Below are 18,564 nucleotides of genomic sequence, written 5' to 3'. Positions count from 1 at the left end.
GCACAGGTTCGTTGGGATAACCACTGAGTCACAACCCTGTACTTTCATGGGTACCCACTAACCAATTAGCACCAGATCCTATCCCTTCCTGGACGAGCAAAACAGGATGCTAACAGACCGGAGGACATTCACGCACTGAACGACGTCTCCAAACCGATAACCGACCTAATCGATGCTTTCCGATGGACGTTTAAAAGATTTATGAAGCCCTGAGATTTTAATGTGGCAAGCGCATCATATCACAAATTCCTAACGATGCATATATGAAAGCAAGAACTACCAACCCCTGCACTTCCTATTCCCGCCTCATAACTCAGGATATACGGGGAAGTACTACGTAGGTACATACAGCACCAATACACTGCAGCAAGAACACTTTGCGGTTCTGCACAAGCGGAAAACCTTTCCGCTTATTATCACATTGCGAGGCTCCTAGAAGCACCTAACGATCTTGTATGTATAGCCCACCGTAGCACCCCACGCGTCCCTTGTCCGCTCACGAGGAATATACCAAACACACGCCTCCCTTCGCAAGCAAATCACCCCACTCGCTCGCTAAGGATATGTATGTATAAATGTTGCAGCGTCTGTTGCTTTTTTGCACGAAAGGACGTCACAGCTAGCTAGCACTTACACCTACGATGATTACGCACACGCTCATGCACATCAGGACATCCATCAACGGGAGGAAACGGAACGAACGGAGAGCAAACAAGTGTACTCTCAGTCAGTGCAGAAGACGTGCGGGACTAGGTACATATTTCCGTAATGAATTGTGCCCCGTAAGCGCATAAGTTGTCTGCTAAATTGCGGCTAAATTAAGCTTTTGTCGTGTTTTACATTCGTCACACTGCACTGTTCTCAGTCAGGCACGGGCAGTGTTGTTCGATTTGTGGGAAAGCGGAAAGAAATCAGTTTTTCATTACAGAAGATGAAACTTTTTTGTTTCAATTCTAATGTTATGATTGATTTAATAAACAGTAGTAGGAAGGAAATATGGAAAAGTTGAATCTTTTTCAGTTTACAAATTCTACTAGGAACTAGGTATGACAAATATTAGTCAACTTTTTTCAATTTTTTCTGCTGCTTGTCACACTGTTGAAATCTTGTTCCTTGCTTATTGTTCCTTGTTCCAGCTATTAAGCTGTTCCATGTTTCTAGTTTATTTTATATTTCCTATTTCTTCAGTCTATTATGCAAACTCCGCTATGTTGGCAATGATAGCAACACTGAACAAACATGCGCATTCGAGACAGATTTCCTTAGGGAGGAAAAGAAGCCAAAAGTTAGAACGTAATTGGTACATAAGCTAACAACCCACGTCCACCATATCCTATTTACGACACATCAACAAAGCATCGTCATTAGGCTATGTGATATGTCGGAATATTACTTCTTCCACAGAAATCCACATCCGAACGTTGTTAAACGATGTCATGATGCTGCTCCTGCCGCTTCGCTCAATTAGTGGGTGAATTTTCCAACCACCTCCATGTCCAGCGGCGGATCCCAACTGGATACATGGCCGAGTCAGGGAGTGTAAGCCACGGCAAACGGCAACATTTACGCCCAATATGTATGCAATCGGAAAATACATACACAGCATACCAACGGATTGTGGAGCAACCCCAGTAGGCTAGGCATGCAGCCAGGGAAACATGGCAAACATGGCGGACTGCCGCTGAGCGCAGCGGCCGGCAGCTGCTATTCGATGGCAACAATAATTGTTTCGGCAAGGGAGATTACAGCCGTGATTATGGTTGTGTAATGCTGAAAATGAAGCTGCTTTCTGTAATTCGATTAATTATGGCTCATTAAAATTTTAATGAGCAGCTTTTTTTGCTGCTATGCTATGCTATGGTGCTTGCTGTGCTGAAAATTTTCGCGCAATAGGTTGCGGCGGCGTCCGTGTGATGCGGTTGAGTGACGTAGTTCTTTTTTTTTTCTTAAAACAATGTGTAAATATTTCAATTGGTATGTATGAAATCGATTGACGTTCAATCATGCCAATTACATTTTTCGTTTAACTAATTGTTATCGGAACTACGATTTCTAAAGAAACATGACATTATGAAACCCGAAAAAAAATACTTTCACGTGTCACTTATTTGGTAATGTCGGCTTTAAGGGCCAAACAGAATGCTGCGTCAACGCGTCCGTCAGCATTATTCTGACAATTTTCCCATGGCTTAACTGTCAAATTGACGGTGACGGATGCGTTGGCGCAGCATTCTGTTTGGCCCTTAACGCCGACATTACCAAATAAGTGACACTTGAATGTATTTTTTTTTTTTTGGGTTTTCGGGCATTCTGGCCACGACAGCCTGCCACATTGTAGTACCTTCACTATATCAGCATATTTGTGTATTTGCTATATAGCTCGTAGTTCATGTGGTTACATCACATTTTACGCCACAATTTTACGCTCAAAAACCGCAAGAACTCTATGATCAACTTTCTTTAGCATCCATGATTCAAGTCCGTGGAGGGTCACTGGATGCATTAGTGTTCTGTAGAGTACCAGTTTTATGCAGATTTGCTTACATCGTCGTCACGTGTAACGAGCGTACCAAGGTATGTAAAGTCCTCCACTAGTTCATATCGTTCGCCATCCAGCTCCGCCTCGTTACCCATATCATTTGGACTTCCAGGTTCCCTGCCAGCACCCAGCGACCATGTATTTTGATTTGGCAGAATTAATGATAAGTTCCAATCTCACTACTTCTCCTTTAAAATTCCTAATTCCTCTTACACTGCTTTACGGTTCATTCCGATGATATCGACGTCATCCGCAAAATCAAGAAGCAAGTTGAATTTCATGATGATAGTCTCATTGCTTTCCATGTTTGCTCTGCGTATTGCACCTCCCAAAGTAATATTGAATAGCAGGTTAAAGAGTGCATACCTTGCCTCAGTCCGTCAATCGTCCCGAAAGCGGCTGTGGTCTCTTCCGCTATTCTGGCGCATGATTTTAACACATCAAGCGTCGCACGAATCAGCGTAATTAGCGTCACGATAAACTATGTTCTAGTATTCTCTGCCTCATCATCAGTTCCTTTCGTTCGACTGAATCGTACGCCGCCTGAAAGTACCCAAATAGATTATGAATATGCTAGTCTCAGTCTACAGAACAGGCAACAGGGTACGGGAGAGTACTTTAGGTAGATTTTGAGCATTATTAAGCCTCGACAGTTTTTACACTCGTATCGATGTCCTGTTTTGAAAAAAGGGCGAATGAGGCCATCTAACCAATCCTCCGACATTTATTCTTTCTCCCAGATCCTGACAATGACAATGGATTGGTACGTACAGCCGCTCGCTCCCTGCTTTTAGAAGTGTAGCTGGCAGGGATACCGACCTTTCCAACAGCCTTAGCGTTTTTCAACTCACTGATTGCCTCCTCTTGTGTTGGTGGCTCCACAGCACGGCCATCTGCATGTGTACCTCTCCATTCAACAACGTCTGTGCTCCTTCCACCTGGCTGCTACCGCCGTTTTACCAATAAGCAGTTTGACAGCACTATCATTGCACAGCACAGGCATGGCAAAACTCCTGCACCTCGGCGTTTTGTAGAAACTTCGTGTGTCGTTACTAGCAAATCTCTTCTCTGCGCCGACAAGCACGTGCTCCTCATCTGTCACGCTCTGGCATTCGGCATCAAACCAGATATTACGCTGTCTTTCATTTTGTGCCTGCCAGCTCTCCCGTAGTTGGTTCAATGGCACAATGGAGGTTCCTGCAAAGCCCACCTATATCTTCCTGCTATTCGGCGATTCGTTGATCAGCCGTCCCTGTCAGACGTCAGCCATTGACACGCAGCGTCCTCTCAGTGCGAGCCTTCATCGGGTTCCCATTTGGAAGCCTCTAGGTGTGTTTCCGTTTCGTGGAAAGTACGTACTACAGATGGCCATTGCTCTGGCCGCGGATAAATTTAGCAGCCTCAGACCGCTATCATTGGTCGAAAGATGAAGGTTATGTCTTCCAATGACAGGACGGATGAATTCCGGGATACAACATTAGATATTCAGCCGCTCGCTTCGAGACAGACGCTGTTAGAGCCGCCCCTTACCTGGGTAACAGGCGCTCAAGCTCGCAACTCATAGCTTAACTGCTCCAGTGTGTAAGAAAGTATTTCCAAAGTATCATTCGTTGAACTTTTGTCAAATTTCCGTAAAAATATTACCAAAATAAAAATTTCAGGGGTAATGTTTCTAGAATGTCACCAAATAGTGTTATTTCCAAAATCTTGCACATGGAAACTACAGTAAATACTTTCGTTTGAAACTACACGATCTTAGATAACCAATTCAAGAGTTAAAGTCAATTTTCAATATCGTCAAATATGCTTTGTCCAAGATACAATTGAATATACACTTGAACAACAAAAATCCATATTCCCGACTGCATAAAACAATGCCTACCTTCCTCTCTCCAGTCCACATATTCCAATCGAATCAATCCAGTCAGACCGATATTGAGTCGAATATCAATTAAAATGTACAACTGCACAAATAGACAGCTCCAGAATTGCTACTGCTCGGGTGTATTGGGGTGGGGGAAAGAGGCAATCAACGGTCGTTCATCGATACCATAAGCGAAACCAAAACGTAGTGTCCCATTACGAGAGTGAATAGCTACTTTAATCATGTAATTTCCAATCCCGTGCCACATTTCTTCAGTCCAATCCTTCGCACCTGAGCTATTCTTACCTGCTCATCACTACGCTCCACTCGAGAAGAAATCTCGCGTCACTTTTGATTTCGTCCAATGTAACAATTCCACCATATTGAGAAAAACGAGATCGAAGTTCTTCGAATTGAACTTTAAATTGTTTCAAAATGAAATAATTTTCAGTCATTCACTCAACGTGGTTGATGAATAATAACATTCAATATTTAACGGAGATTTTAAAAATCTAATTAAAACTAAGCAGTTTTGGTTTATTATGGAAAAAGTTACATTGGACTGTTTACCATCTCATGCTGTACTTTGGACGGTTTTATTTTTCCAGGCTCTTGCACATAAATTAAGCGAGATCACCGTAAAATACGTGCGTTGCCGTGCTACGCTATTTTCGAGGTTATTTTTCAATATTAGACCGCTTGTTTCACTTAAAATGCATAAATAATGCGAAAAAAAACTTTCACTTGCTAAACGTCCAATGTACAGATTGGGTTTGTTTTGATTTTTTTTGCACTTTGGACATCAGATGAGAACGACCGAAGTAACAGTCAGTCATTCGTAATTCGAATGTGCACATTGGACATTTTGATAATGCTAATTTTTTCACCTCAAAATAATTCTATTTGGGCAGGTGTTTTTGTATAACATAGAGTTTAAAAAGAGCAATAATTTGTTGTGATAAACCGGATTTGTTTACAATTGTTACATTGGACGAAATGAAAAGTGACGCGAGAAATGCACGAATTGATTATGTATAAATCTAACCACGCCCATTTAAATGTGGCCACGCCGAACTCATATAATATGTTCTTTTAATGGCATTCATGCTTTCCAATGCGCATGAGCATAACACCAACACACATTTAAGTTTAAATAATTCCATTCCAACGAACAAAGAAAATAACAGATTGCTTATATATTCTTATTAGAAACGAATCATCGTCACGGGGGTATAGCTCAGTGGTAGAGCATTCGACTGCAGATCGAGAGGTCCCCGGTTCAAACCCGGGTGCCCCCTCGTCCGGTATTTTTGTATCCATCGATTCCATTTTTTAAGGCTCCCCTTTCGATGTTCTACTAGTCTGTCCGACAATTTTAATTCAAGCAAAAAAAAGAGGTTCCACCGAGATTTGAACTCGGATCGCAGGATTCAAAGTCCTGAGTGCTAACCGTTACACCATGGAACCGTGGTTACAATGGGATCGTAGCGAAGAAAATTTTTGACCCGACGCTGCTGTGGTTTTATTTCTAGCTGCAATAAGCAAATGCCATTGCAAAGCTAAATCCCTTCTACGCGCTACAAAACTCTTTTCTGAATTTTTGCTTCAACTATCATGTGACGGTAACTGTGGACAGTCCTGATAGTTACTATAATATTCATGAATTATAGCAAAACTGACAAACCGACGGTCATCATTGTGTGTTGAACTATAAGCAAGCGATCATTCGACGGTTCCATGGTGTAACGGTTAGCACTCAGGACTTTGAATCCTGCGATCCGAGTTCAAATCTCGGTGGAACCTCTTTTTTTAATGTATTTTTTAACATTAATAAACAGTGATATCCTATTATCAATGTGAATCAAGCTATCAATTCCCTTATTATCATGAATGAACGTCGTTGATGAAATGTTGTTGTAGGGAGTCATTGCGCCAATGATTTGCAACAACTAAGTCAGATTTATTTTTCATACTTTTGCGTGATGTTGTTACTGAAAATCAACTACAGCTAAACAAAGTGACTAGCTTGTACTTGTAAACCTTCATAGGATTTAGTAATGGATTTATTCTGGAATTAGCATTATAATCGATACTATCCAACCATTGAAACCGTCTGAAATTTTCCGTCATAATTTGCTTATCGCCGATTCGTAACTTAAAGCATTAGCAGCTTTTCCCACAGGAAAAGATACGCATACTTGTTTATTATTGACGCATAAAGTAACACTTAATAGAGAAATTAATAATTAATTACATTCTAACCCATAGAATAAAATGAAACAAAACAGGTTGGTTGATTTGTTTAATGTTAGAACCCATCATAAAACATGGAAACACAAGAAAAAATAAACTCATTATGTGCATTTCTTGTTTATGACAGGGCTAAATATAGTGGTTATACTAAAACTGGTTATCCTCGAGCATAACACACTTTAAATGCAACATTTTCTCATTTTCACATTTTCTTGTTATTCATTTAAGTACAATTAAGTTTACAATTGAAAAAGTGCCAAAATGGTTATTTTGGAGATCAAAATTTTTTTTAACAAATCGTTGAAGAAATACAACAAATTCTTCAACACAATTATTTAGTGTATAATTTGCAACCACAACACCGATTACGCCAAAGAAGAAGAAGAGCTCCTCTCCCCATACTTTCAATACAACTCTCCCCACAAAACCTTAGAAAACCCCCACTCAACTACTCCATCCTCCACCCCCACCCCACACACCCCATCCACACCCAACGCATTAATTTTTATCCATCCTGAGAACATGTAGCAGCAAAAAGAGTCAACACGAGGGGGCACCCGGGTTTGAACCGGGGACCTCTCGATCTGCAGTCGAATGCTCTACCACTGAGCTATACCCCCCATACTAATCGGGTTCTAGAATCCATTTTTGAATGCGTTATGTAATATATTTAAAAATCAAATGCTTTCTTTATTAATTTACGTACTTGTACCTAGTAATGGAACCCGTAAAACAACAGTTAATGACGTTTAATGATTAATTATCTGAAAAACAGCGGGTAATGAGCGATTTACGGTTAATTAACCTTTAATGCTGATTAAAATAACAGCACGCACTCCATAAGTGTAACATAGGTGTTATTGTGAATAGCATAATAAATGTCGTTTTATTAAAAAGTTTAAAAAACTGTTATGTATTCAAAATTTATTGAATGATAGATCCTATTTTTGTTTTAATTAAAAATTCACAAGACTGTGACCTTTATGAGGGAATTATATACATACGTGATTTTTAAACATAAACAACATAGATGTTCTTTAAAATAAGCTAACTTTTTGAAGTAAAACTTAGTCTAAGCGAACACTAAAAAGAACATTTAGCAAAAATCATCTAACATTTCATCACGTCAAGTTAATTTATGAATTATAAAACGTAAAGTGATAATAAATATAAAATAAATAGTAGTTTGTTATCATTCATACAAGTTTTTTACTATAATAGTTTAGTTATTAGTTCATTTCATGCAGCAAAAAGAGAGGTTCCACCGAGATTTGAACTCGGATCGCAGGATTCAAAGTCCTGAGTGCTAACCGTTACACCATGGAACCTATACATTCAAGGCGATGCTACAAATTTATAACAATAATTTATGCTCTACTACATCAAAAATGTGTTCTAAAATAAAGATGTGTTAGTTAAAAGGCTTTCATCGAAAGGTTAATAACTTATTCAAATAATATACAATTTACTACTGGCAGTCAAAAAATTCCAGAACTGACTCCATAATTTCGAACCAACTGATTCACATGCGTTACAATTAAGATTTTCACGATGGTACGACTATTTTAAACGTTCATGTCCATTTAGAGGATAATCGAATCATTCGCGTTTATGGTACAGAGCAATTAAATGTGTTACTTTTGAGAAACTGTAATTTCAAATGAACTAATTAACAGAACAAAAAGTTGGCATTGAATTTTTTGGTTTTAAATGAATATAACACAGTGAAACCGTTTGAAAACGTTTCAAAAAGACTTCGGAGTTAATGGTATGTTTACCTTTCAGGACTTTTGAAGTTCTAAAAAAATCTAAACATAGTTCAAGCAATTCAAGAAAGAGTGCGTCAAAGTCACAAAAATAAACAAAATTTTGTTTACTATTTTCTCAAATTGTGACGGTGTTGTGAATTGAATAGGGTAAATGATTTTGAAATGGACCTAGTCGAATTCTGATCTTGAATGGACCTATTTTTAAATAAGAATTTTAGGATATAATTATCAAGTCTTTGTACTGTATTTAGCTTTTATGTTTATCTTTAATCATTTCTGAACGTAAATATACTAAAATTAAATTAAAATTATAGCCAAAACCACTTTATTGCCGCTTATTTAAAAGTAGCTGTTTTTCAGCGTTTTGGCAGTCACCATAGAGCATTTTCAAACTGTTACTACCCGGAACCCTTCTGGTTTGAAATAAAACAATACTCTTAAAATGATGCTAAAATATGTGTAATTTCAATTTAGGTATTTAAAAGTTCAGTAAAACCAGTAAAATCTTCAAATTCCTTAAAAATGTTAACCCCCTTTTTTGATCTTGAATGGACCTAGTATTGATTTTAGAATGGACCTAGTTTTGCGCTCCGAGACATCACTGGCGGTAGCTATCATTGCCTACCACTAACGAACACGCCGTTGTATATTCCATAAAACTGTTTGTGAATGTATTCAAATTGATCACGATCGGTGAAAATTTGAATACATTCACATAAGTGCACGGTGATTAAAACCAAATCATATAAAACTGTTTGTTGTCACTATAGTATCTCCGTTTATAATTAATCTATAAGCACGGGATATTGAAAGTAGGCTTGATTTATAGCCTAAATAAAAACTTAATTATATTGATAAAACGAACTATCACTCATCCTTTTTCGTAGTTGCTTCATAGTGTTTGTACATTGTAGCCTCTAGTTTTGAAACTAAAAAGTCTTCCTAATTAGTTAGCTAACATATGTCATTTTATGCTTAAAACAATATAAACTTAATTTATTCTCAGTATTGTACAAAAATTTTAACCATCATTGATTAAAAGATAAGATGGATCAAAAGATAAGAGGGATTTGAAGTCGTTTGCATGAATTCCAAATATTGACAAAGTTACAGCTATTTGTACCGCGCATGTCTGGAGCGATTAAACAACGAGTAAAAACTTCAACGTCGTTTTTCTCGAAACCAGGTTTTGAAAGTCGGTACCATAAATATCTCAAGAACGGCTCAAGCAATTCTTATGATTCTTTTTTTGTTTGAAAGCCAACAAAATTATCTAGTGTTTGACCCATCCTTTTCTTGATATTGTAATTTTTGAATTTTTTAGAAATGTTTAAAGTCAATTTTTTCGCTTAGAAAACCATACTTTTATGTTTCAATGTCCGCCATTTTGTTATGTGTTCGAATTCGAATGAAACAAGTTATTTGAGAATACAATTCTGAAGATTTATATATAGCTTTATTGTATAGGAAACTCTAATATTGGAACTTCGAATTGAGTTACGAAGCTAATATTCCAAACTCTATTTAAAGTGGTTATCCCTGCTTAACTATCTACGGGCAACATCGTAAAAATGGTTGGAATCAAAATTTTTTTTCATGGACAAATAACGTCCTGTATTTTCCATATAAATACAGCAAAAAGTTTTGCTGCAAGTTTAAGTTTTGACAAAACTCAGATTAGAAATAGTTTAAACACGTTAATCAAGCATATACCAAGCTTCAAAACACCTTTAGCGCGTTGATCGAAAACCCTAAGGCCAATAAAATTCAACCGGATCCTGTAGTCACAAAATCAGACTCGTCTGAGTAAAAAGAAGCAGCCACTTCTGATGGTTAAGAACGCCAACTTCCTCACCCTCGTGAAACTTTGTGATGCCCAACCGCCCTACAAAATTACCCGGTTTGGCAATAAAATCATCTGTGCGTCAATGGAGGATTTAGAAATTAGGTAAAGGCCTGGATAATGATATGGTGCATAAAATATAAAATTTGGATCAATATCTGGACCATTTTCGAACTGGATATGCCTAAAAAAATAATATTGTATTTGATAATTTTCTAGTTTAGTTAAAATAATTATGAGGCTCAGAATAAAGTAAAATTGTGAAAACCAAATCTGTTCTTGCTTTTAATATATACGTTATTATTTTCCATGCAAAAATGTACGAAAAGAAGACAAAAACGAGAGAATTTTTTTTGGACGATTTTCGGAAACTCCGAATTCGAATTTCCATTTCTGTTTCGTGCTAGAATTTTTAAGTACAGTCATTTTTCGAGTTTTTCAGGCTGTAGAGCCCACGGACAATTGATTTTATACTCATATCCTCCAAATTTTTTTAGCCCCCCGATTTTTCAAGCCAATTTCCAAAGGGGGGTGACAAAAATTTAACAAATATTTTGCAAAGGCCTTATATTCCGCCGATAAGTAAGCAGGTTGACTTCACATCACCTTTTGGTCGATTGACAGATAGATTAAAAATCAGTTTAGTAAAATATTCAAAATCATGCAACCCGACTAACGTTGTACTACGTCATCCGTGGTCGCATCTTATACACAACCCCTCTGATTTTTTTCTTGGGGGATGTAAAGTTTTCTTTAAGCATCTCTCCCCTCTGACTTGTGATAAAATTAATACCTCCTTGTCCACCGAAATTGAGTGACTCTGAGATCTAAAGTATTCATTTTTGAAACTTCCTATTTTCTATCTGTTACAGTTCTTCATCGACTATCATTTAAAATTAAAACCTAGTATCTAAGCTTACCTTTAAATCTAGTAGAATTACCAAGTCTAATTTTTTCAAGCACCATTTACAGTATGATTTCGAATTTGACAACAAATGTGTGTCGCCTATGTTGCCAAAATCGAAACCGTGGCAAAATCTAGACCATTTTTCAACTGAAAAAATTGCATATAAATGTGTCAAAAATTGAATAATTACCACTAATTAACGAATTTTTCACGATTGCAACGGTTTTATATTCAAAATGTTCGACAGGGGCTGTCGCAAACCTTTAGATGCTTTGCAGTAAGACGTAGTCCTACGTCAGTAAAAGTCTGACCTTTCGAAATATGTAGTCACTAAATAAAAACTCGAACCCCACTGTACTTGATAAACTACGTTTAAAACAAGTTATATTACATATTTGTAATGAATGGTTTAAATTTTTGAAACTAATAGGCGACATAATTTTTTTATGACGTAGAAATCGTTTCAACCATATTTGAAATACAGGTAATAATAAATTCCCAATATACAAATGTCACACACAGATACATACATAACGCATATCATGTCACTGAAACATTGTTCAATTGTTGGGCTGACATAAAAACAAGACCCTCGGCGACTGTGACTGATTTCAAATTTTTCAACCGACTTTCATACCTTTCTAACAGAGTATAAGAAAGGTAAAAGCTGTTCAACCTTGTGTCCTATTAATAAATAACAGTAGTATAGTTGTACTATTAAAAAAAATTCTTTGTTATTATTTTGTTCATTTACATGGAAGAAACTATGACAATCCTAATTTAGGTCCATTTCAAAATCAAAAATAGGTCCAATTCAAGATCATGTTGGGTCCATTCAAGATCAAAAAAAGGCTTTGGCAAAAAACGATATATTTAATAAAAGTTTCATCAATTATACATTTTTAAAGTACTGATAATGTAGAAAAAAGGTAGTACTTTCCAACAAATAGTAACATCACCACATATTATTTATAAATGACGAGTAAATTGACCAGGAGTGCGAGTGGTGGTGTTAAAAAGCGCTAAATAGGTCCATTCAAGATCAATTACCCTACTTCTTCCGGTCGATCAAACAGTCAATATTGCGTTTAGTGGCACCACCCATCGATTAACAGTAATGGCCGAACTGCGGTCCGGGGCCCACAATCAACCCTTTTAAATAGCCCGTGCCGCTCACGGACTGTTGTCGTGAACTTAAATCGATGACCGCTTGGAAACAACACGTGTCGTTGGTCTTTTTGCCATTTTTTATACTCTTCTTGTTATTCTGATGGAGCAGCCATGCTTTTATATTCCTTTTATATGGTGAAAAATTTTTTTTAGCTCTTGACTGAAGGCAGATAAGTGCTGGCTATGCTTTTACTCAATGGCACCACCCATCGAGCACAGCATAAAACACCCACCGAAGAGGGTGGACATTGTCAACGATCATATCATGTTGAAAACACCGGTTCTCGTCCGATCACCGAAGTTAAGCAACATCGGGCGCGATTAGTACTTAGATGGGTGACCGCTTGGGAACGTCGCGTGTCGTTGGCCTTTTTGCCATTTTTTATACTCTTCCTGTTGTTCTGATGGAGCAGCCATGCTTTTATATTCCTTTTATATGGTGAAAAAAATTTTCGCACTTGACTGAAGGCAGATAAGTGCTGGCTATGCTTTTACTCAATGGCACCACCCATCGAGCACAGCATAAAACACCCACCGAAGAGGGTGGACATTGTCAACGATCATACCATGTTGAAAACACCGGTTCTCGTCCGATCACCGAAGTTAAGCAACATCGGGCGCGATTAGTACTTAGATGGGTGACCGCTTGGGAACGTCGCGTGTCGTTGGCCTTTTTTTGCCATTTTTTATACTCTTCCTGTTGTTCTGATGGAGCAGCCATGCTTTTATATTCCTTTTATATGGTGAAAAAAATTTTCGCACTTGACTGAAGGCAGATAAGTGCTGGCTATGCTTTTACTCAATGGCACCACCCATCGAGCACAGCATAAAACACCCACCGAAGAGGGTGGACATTGTCAACGATCATACCATGTTGAAAACACCGGTTCTCGTCCGATCACCGAAGTTAAGCAACATCGGGCGCGATTAGTACTTAGATGGGTGACCGCTTGGGAACGTCGCGTGTCGTTGGCCTTTTTGCCATTTTTTATACTCTTCCTGTTGTTCTGATGGAGCAGCCATGCTTTTATATTCCTTTTATATGGTGAAAAAAATTTTAGCACTTGACTGAAGGCAGATAAGTGCTGGCTATGCTTTTACTCAATGGCACCACCCATCGAGCACAGCATAAAACACCCACCGAAGAGGGTGGACATTGTCAACGATCATACCATGTTGAAAACACCGGTTCTCGTCCGATCACCGAAGTTAAGCAACATCGGGCGCGATTAGTACTTAGATGGGTGACCGCTTGGGAACGTCGCGTGTCGTTGGCCTTTTTGCCATTTTTTATACTCTTCCTGTTGTTCTGATGGAGCAGCCATGCTTTTATATTCCTTTTATATGGTGAAAAAAATTTTCGCACTTGACTGAAGGCAGATAAGTGCTGGCTATGCTTTTACTCAATGGCACCACCCATCGAGCACAGCATAAAACACCCACCGAAGAGGGTGGACATTGTCAACGATCATACCATGTTGAAAACACCGGTTCTCGTCCGATCACCGAAGTTAAGCAACATCGGGCGCGATTAGTACTTAGATGGGTGACCGCTTGGGAACGTCGCGTGTCGTTGGCCTTTTTGCCATTTTTTATACTCTTCCTGTTGTTCTGATGGAGCAGCCATGCTTTTATATTCCTTTTATATGGTGAAAAAATTTTTCGCACTTGACTGAAGGCAGATAAGTGCTGGCTATGCTTTTACTCAATGGCACCACCCATCGAGCACAGCATAAAACACCCACCGAAGAGGGTGGACATTGTCAACGATCATACCATGTTGAAAACACCGGTTCTCGTCCGATCACCGAAGTTAAGCAACATCGGGCGCGATTAGTACTTAGATGGGTGACCGCTTGGGAACGTCGCGTGTCGTTGGCCTTTTTGCCATTTTTTATACTCTTCCTGTTGTTCTGATGGAGCAGCCATGCTTTTATATTCCTTTTATATGGTGAAAAAAATTTTCGCACTTGACTGAAGGCAGATAAGTGCTGGCTATGCTTTTACTCAATGGCACCACCCATCGAGCACAGCATAAAACACCCACCGAAGAGGGTGGACATTGTCAACGATCATACCATGTTGAAAACACCGGTTCTCGTCCGATCACCGAAGTTAAGCAACATCGGGCGCGATTAGTACTTAGATGGGTGACCGCTTGGGAACGTCGCGTGTCGTTGGCCTTTTTGCCATTTTTTATACTCTTCCTGTTGTTCTGATGGAGCAGCCATGCTTTTATATTCCTTTTATATGGTGAAAAAAATTTTCGCACTTGACTGAAGGCAGATAAGTGCTGGCTATGCTTTTACTCAATGGCACCACCCATCGAGCACAGCATAAAACACCCACCGAAGAGGGTGGACATTGTCAACGATCATACCATGTTGAAAACACCGGTTCTCGTCCGATCACCGAAGTTAAGCAACATCGGGCGCGATTAGTACTTAGATGGGTGACCGCTTGGGAACGTCGCGTGTCGTTGGCCTTTTTGCCATTTTTTATACTCTTCCTGTTGTTCTGATGGAGCAGCCATGCTTTTATATTCCTTTTATATGGTGAAAAAAATTTTAGCACTTGACTGAAGGCAGATAAGTGCTGGCTATGCTTTTACTCAATGGCACCACCCATCGAGCACAGCATAAAACACCCACCGAAGAGGGTGGACATTGTCAACGATCATACCATGTTGAAAACACCGGTTCTCGTCCGATCACCGAAGTTAAGCAACATCGGGCGCGATTAGTACTTAGATGGGTGACCGCTTGGGAACGTCGCGTGTCGTTGGCCTTTTTGCCATTTTTTATACTCTTCCTGTTGTTCTGATGGAGCAGCCATGCTTTTATTTTCCTTTTATATGGTGAAAAAAATTTTCGCACTTGACTGAAGGCAGATAAGTGCTGGCTATGCTTTTACTCAATGGCACCACCCATCGAGCACAGCATAAAACACCCACCGAAGAGGGTGGACATTGTCAACGATCATACCATGTTGAAAACACCGGTTCTCGTCCGATCACCGAAGTTAAGCAACATCGGGCGCGATTAGTACTTAGATGGGTGACCGCTTGGGAACGTCGCGTGTCGTTGGCCTTTTTGCCATTTTTTATACTCTTTCTGTTGTTCTGATGGAGCAGCCATGCTTTTATATTCCTTTTATATGGTGAAAAAAATTTTCGCACTTGACTGAAGGCAGATAAGTGCTGGCTATGCTTTTACTCAATGGCACCACCCATCGAGCACAGCATAAAACACCCACCGAAGAGGGTGGACATTGTCAACGATCATACCATGTTGAAAACACCGGTTCTCGTCCGATCACCGAAGTTAAGCAAAATCGGGCGCGATTAGTACTTAGATGGGTGACCGCTTGGGAACGTCGCGTGTCGTTGGCCTTTTTGCCATTTTTTATACTCTTCCTGTTGTTCTGATGGAGCAGCCATGCTTTTATATTCCTTTTATATGGTGAAAAAAAATTTTAGCTCTTGACTAAAGGCAGATAAATGCTGGCTATGCTTTTACTCAATGGCACCACCCATCGAGCACAGCATAAAACACCCACCGAAGAGGGTGGACATTGTCAACGATCATACCATGTTGAAAACACCGGTTCTCGTCCGATCACCGAAGTTAAGCAAAATCGGGCGCGATTAGTACTTAGATGGGTGACCGCTTGGGAACGTCGCGTGTCGTTGGCCTTTTTGCCATTTTTTATACTCTTTCTGTTGTTCTGATGGAGCAGCCATGCTTTTATATTCCTTTTATATGGTGAAAAAAATTTTCGCACTTGACTGAAGGCAGATAAGCGCTGGCTATGCTTTTACTCAATGGCACCACCCATCGAGCACAGCATAAAACACCCACCGAAGAGGGTGGACATTGTCAACGATCATACCATGTTGAAAACACCGGTTCTCGTCCGATCACCGAAGTTAAGCAACATCGGGCGCGATTAGTACTTAGATGGGTGACCGCTTGGGAACGTCGCGTGTCGTTGGCCTTTTTGCCATTTTTTATACTCTTCCTGTTGTTCTGATGGAGCAGCCATGCTTTTATATTCCTTTTATATGGTGAAAAAAAATTTTAGCTCTTGACTAAAGGCAGATAAATGCTGGCTATGCTTTTACTCAATGGCACCACCCATCGAGCACAGCATAAAACACCCACCGAAGAGGGTGGACATTGTCAACGATCATACCATGTTGAAAACACCGGTTCTCGTCCGATCACCGAAGTTAAGCAACATCGGGCGCGATTAGTACTTAGATGGGTGACCGCTTGGGAACGTCGCGTGTCGTTGGCCTTTTTGCCATTTTTTATACTCTTTCTGTTGTTCTGATGGAGCAGCCATGCTTTTATATTCCTTTTATATGGTGAAAAAAATTTTCGCACTTGACTGAAGGCAGATAAGCGCTGGCTATGCTTTTACTCAATGGCACCACCCATCGAGCACAGCATAAAACACCCACCGAAGAGGGTGGACATTGTCAACGATCATACCATGTTGAAAACACCGGTTCTCGTCCGATCACCGAAGTTAAGCAACATCGGGCGCGATTAGTACTTAGATGGGTGACCGCTTGGGAACGTCGCGTGTCGTTGGCCTTTTTGCCATTTTTTATACTCTTCCTGTTGTTCTGATGGAGCAGCCATGCTTTTATATTCCTTTTATATGGTGAAAAAAATTTTCGCACTTGACTGAAGGCAGATAAGTGCTGGCTATGCTTTTACTCAATGGCACCACCCATCGAGTACAGCATAAAACACCCACCGAAGAGGGTGGACATTGTCAACGATCATACCATGTTGAAAACACCGGTTCTCGTCCGATCACCGAAGTTAAGCAACATCGGGCGCGATTAGTACTTAGATGGGTGACCGCTTGGGAACGTCGCGTGTCGTTGGCCTTTTTGCCATTTTTTATACTCTTCCTGTTGTTCTGATGGAGCAGCCATGCTTTTATATTCCTTTTATATGGTGAAAAAAATTTTAGCACTTGACTGAAGGCAGATAAGTGCTGGCTATGCTTTTACTCAATGGCACCACCCATCGAGCACAGCATAAAACACCCACCGAAGAGGGTGGACATTGTCAACGATCATACCATGTTGAAAACACCGGTTCTCGTCCGATCACCGAAGTTAAGCAAAATCGGGCGCGATTAGTACTTAGATGGGTGACCGCTTGGGAACGTCGCGTGTCGTTGGCCTTTTTGCCATTTTTTATACTCTTTCTGTTGTTCTGATGGAGCAGCCATGCTTTTATATTCCTTTTATATGGTGAAAAAAATTTTCGCACTTGACTGAAGGCAGATAAGCGCTGGCTATGCTTTTACTCAATGGCACCACCCATCGAGCACAGCATAAAACACCCACCGAAGAGGGTGGACATTGTCAACGATCATACCATGTTGAAAACACCGGTTCTCGTCCGATCACCGAAGTTAAGCAACATCGGGCGCGATTAGTACTTAGATGGGTGACCGCTTGGGAACGTCGCGTGTCGTTGGCCTTTTTGCCATTTTTTATACTCTTCCTGTTGTTCTGATGGAGCAGCCATGCTTTTATATTCCTTTTATATGGTGAAAAAAATTTTCGCACTTGACTGAAGGCAGATAAGCGCTGGCTATGCTTTTACTCAATGGCACCACCCATCGAGCACAGCATAAAACACCCACCGAAGAGGGTGGACATTGTCAACGATCATACCATGTTGAAAACACCGGTTCTCGTCCGATCACCGAAGTTAAGCAACATCGGGCGCGATTAGTACTTAGATGGGTGACCGCTTGGGAACGTCGCGTGTCGTTGGCCTTTTTGCCATTTTTTATACTCTTCCTGTTGTTCTGATGGAGCAGCCATGCTTTTATATTCCTTTTATATGGTGAAAAAAATTTTAGCACTTGACTGAAGGCAGATAAGTGCTGGCTATGCTTTTACTCAATGGCACCACCCATCGAGCACAGCATAAAACACCCACCGAAGAGGGTGGACATTGTCAACGATCATACCATGTTGAAAACACCGGTTCTCGTCCGATCACCGAAGTTAAGCAACATCGGGCGCGATTAGTACTTAGATGGGTGACCGCTTGGGAACGTCGCGTGTCGTTGGCCTTTTTGCCATTTTTTATACTCTTCCTGTTGTTCTGATGGAGCAGCCATGCTTTTATATTCCTTTTATATGGTGAAAAAAATTTTAGCACTTGACTGAAGGCAGATAAG

The 18,564-nt window shown here is 39.9% G+C and overlaps 25 non-coding genes across 25 annotated transcripts; 22 read left to right on the top strand and 3 right to left on the bottom strand.

Annotated features, from left to right (window-relative positions):
- The first annotated feature begins 5,629 nt into the window (after nt 1-5,629).
- Nucleotides 5,630-5,701, top strand: Trnac-gca (transfer RNA cysteine (anticodon GCA)). Its single transcript has one exon. It is a non-coding gene; the product is annotated as a tRNA-Cys (tRNA).
- A 97-nt stretch (nt 5,702-5,798) lies between these two features.
- Nucleotides 5,799-5,870, bottom strand: Trnaq-uug (transfer RNA glutamine (anticodon UUG)). Its single transcript has one exon. It is a non-coding gene; the product is annotated as a tRNA-Gln (tRNA).
- A 264-nt stretch (nt 5,871-6,134) lies between these two features.
- Nucleotides 6,135-6,206, top strand: Trnaq-uug (transfer RNA glutamine (anticodon UUG)). The gene has a single exon. It is a non-coding gene; the product is annotated as a tRNA-Gln (tRNA).
- Nucleotides 6,207-7,204: 998 nt separating this feature from the next.
- Nucleotides 7,205-7,276, bottom strand: Trnac-gca (transfer RNA cysteine (anticodon GCA)). The gene has a single exon. It is a non-coding gene; the product is annotated as a tRNA-Cys (tRNA).
- A 636-nt stretch (nt 7,277-7,912) lies between these two features.
- On the bottom strand, nt 7,913-7,984 carry Trnaq-uug (transfer RNA glutamine (anticodon UUG)). Its single transcript has one exon. It is a non-coding gene; the product is annotated as a tRNA-Gln (tRNA).
- A 4,611-nt stretch (nt 7,985-12,595) lies between these two features.
- Nucleotides 12,596-12,714, top strand: LOC128744799 (5S ribosomal RNA). The gene has a single exon (XR_008412425.1). It is a non-coding gene; the product is annotated as a 5S ribosomal RNA (ribosomal RNA).
- Nucleotides 12,715-12,897: 183 nt separating this feature from the next.
- Nucleotides 12,898-13,016, top strand: LOC128744797 (5S ribosomal RNA). Its single transcript, XR_008412423.1, has one exon. It is a non-coding gene; the product is annotated as a 5S ribosomal RNA (ribosomal RNA).
- Nucleotides 13,017-13,201: 185 nt separating this feature from the next.
- LOC128744796 (5S ribosomal RNA) lies at nt 13,202-13,320 on the top strand. The gene has a single exon (XR_008412422.1). It is a non-coding gene; the product is annotated as a 5S ribosomal RNA (ribosomal RNA).
- Nucleotides 13,321-13,503: 183 nt separating this feature from the next.
- On the top strand, nt 13,504-13,622 carry LOC128744795 (5S ribosomal RNA). Its single transcript, XR_008412421.1, has one exon. It is a non-coding gene; the product is annotated as a 5S ribosomal RNA (ribosomal RNA).
- A 183-nt stretch (nt 13,623-13,805) lies between these two features.
- On the top strand, nt 13,806-13,924 carry LOC128744794 (5S ribosomal RNA). Its single transcript, XR_008412420.1, has one exon. It is a non-coding gene; the product is annotated as a 5S ribosomal RNA (ribosomal RNA).
- Nucleotides 13,925-14,107: 183 nt separating this feature from the next.
- LOC128744793 (5S ribosomal RNA) lies at nt 14,108-14,226 on the top strand. The gene has a single exon (XR_008412419.1). It is a non-coding gene; the product is annotated as a 5S ribosomal RNA (ribosomal RNA).
- Nucleotides 14,227-14,409: 183 nt separating this feature from the next.
- On the top strand, nt 14,410-14,528 carry LOC128744792 (5S ribosomal RNA). The gene has a single exon (XR_008412418.1). It is a non-coding gene; the product is annotated as a 5S ribosomal RNA (ribosomal RNA).
- Nucleotides 14,529-14,711: 183 nt separating this feature from the next.
- Nucleotides 14,712-14,830, top strand: LOC128744791 (5S ribosomal RNA). Its single transcript, XR_008412417.1, has one exon. It is a non-coding gene; the product is annotated as a 5S ribosomal RNA (ribosomal RNA).
- A 183-nt stretch (nt 14,831-15,013) lies between these two features.
- Nucleotides 15,014-15,132, top strand: LOC128744790 (5S ribosomal RNA). The gene has a single exon (XR_008412416.1). It is a non-coding gene; the product is annotated as a 5S ribosomal RNA (ribosomal RNA).
- A 183-nt stretch (nt 15,133-15,315) lies between these two features.
- On the top strand, nt 15,316-15,434 carry LOC128744788 (5S ribosomal RNA). The gene has a single exon (XR_008412415.1). It is a non-coding gene; the product is annotated as a 5S ribosomal RNA (ribosomal RNA).
- Nucleotides 15,435-15,617: 183 nt separating this feature from the next.
- LOC128744816 (5S ribosomal RNA) lies at nt 15,618-15,736 on the top strand. Its single transcript, XR_008412441.1, has one exon. It is a non-coding gene; the product is annotated as a 5S ribosomal RNA (ribosomal RNA).
- Nucleotides 15,737-15,920: 184 nt separating this feature from the next.
- LOC128744815 (5S ribosomal RNA) lies at nt 15,921-16,039 on the top strand. The gene has a single exon (XR_008412440.1). It is a non-coding gene; the product is annotated as a 5S ribosomal RNA (ribosomal RNA).
- A 183-nt stretch (nt 16,040-16,222) lies between these two features.
- Nucleotides 16,223-16,341, top strand: LOC128744787 (5S ribosomal RNA). Its single transcript, XR_008412414.1, has one exon. It is a non-coding gene; the product is annotated as a 5S ribosomal RNA (ribosomal RNA).
- Nucleotides 16,342-16,525: 184 nt separating this feature from the next.
- LOC128744785 (5S ribosomal RNA) lies at nt 16,526-16,644 on the top strand. The gene has a single exon (XR_008412412.1). It is a non-coding gene; the product is annotated as a 5S ribosomal RNA (ribosomal RNA).
- Nucleotides 16,645-16,827: 183 nt separating this feature from the next.
- On the top strand, nt 16,828-16,946 carry LOC128744784 (5S ribosomal RNA). Its single transcript, XR_008412411.1, has one exon. It is a non-coding gene; the product is annotated as a 5S ribosomal RNA (ribosomal RNA).
- Nucleotides 16,947-17,129: 183 nt separating this feature from the next.
- LOC128744783 (5S ribosomal RNA) lies at nt 17,130-17,248 on the top strand. Its single transcript, XR_008412410.1, has one exon. It is a non-coding gene; the product is annotated as a 5S ribosomal RNA (ribosomal RNA).
- Nucleotides 17,249-17,431: 183 nt separating this feature from the next.
- Nucleotides 17,432-17,550, top strand: LOC128744814 (5S ribosomal RNA). The gene has a single exon (XR_008412439.1). It is a non-coding gene; the product is annotated as a 5S ribosomal RNA (ribosomal RNA).
- A 183-nt stretch (nt 17,551-17,733) lies between these two features.
- On the top strand, nt 17,734-17,852 carry LOC128744782 (5S ribosomal RNA). Its single transcript, XR_008412409.1, has one exon. It is a non-coding gene; the product is annotated as a 5S ribosomal RNA (ribosomal RNA).
- A 183-nt stretch (nt 17,853-18,035) lies between these two features.
- Nucleotides 18,036-18,154, top strand: LOC128744781 (5S ribosomal RNA). The gene has a single exon (XR_008412408.1). It is a non-coding gene; the product is annotated as a 5S ribosomal RNA (ribosomal RNA).
- A 183-nt stretch (nt 18,155-18,337) lies between these two features.
- Nucleotides 18,338-18,456, top strand: LOC128744915 (5S ribosomal RNA). The gene has a single exon (XR_008412526.1). It is a non-coding gene; the product is annotated as a 5S ribosomal RNA (ribosomal RNA).
- The last annotated feature ends 108 nt before the right edge of the window (nt 18,457-18,564 follow it).

Source organism: Sabethes cyaneus, chromosome 3 (genome assembly GCF_943734655.1).
Source record: "Sabethes cyaneus chromosome 3, idSabCyanKW18_F2, whole genome shotgun sequence".
Taxonomy (NCBI): Eukaryota; Metazoa; Arthropoda; class Insecta; order Diptera; family Culicidae; genus Sabethes; species Sabethes cyaneus.
The sequence above is the reverse complement of the archived record's forward strand: the minus strand, read 5'-3'. Positions and strand labels throughout refer to the sequence as shown.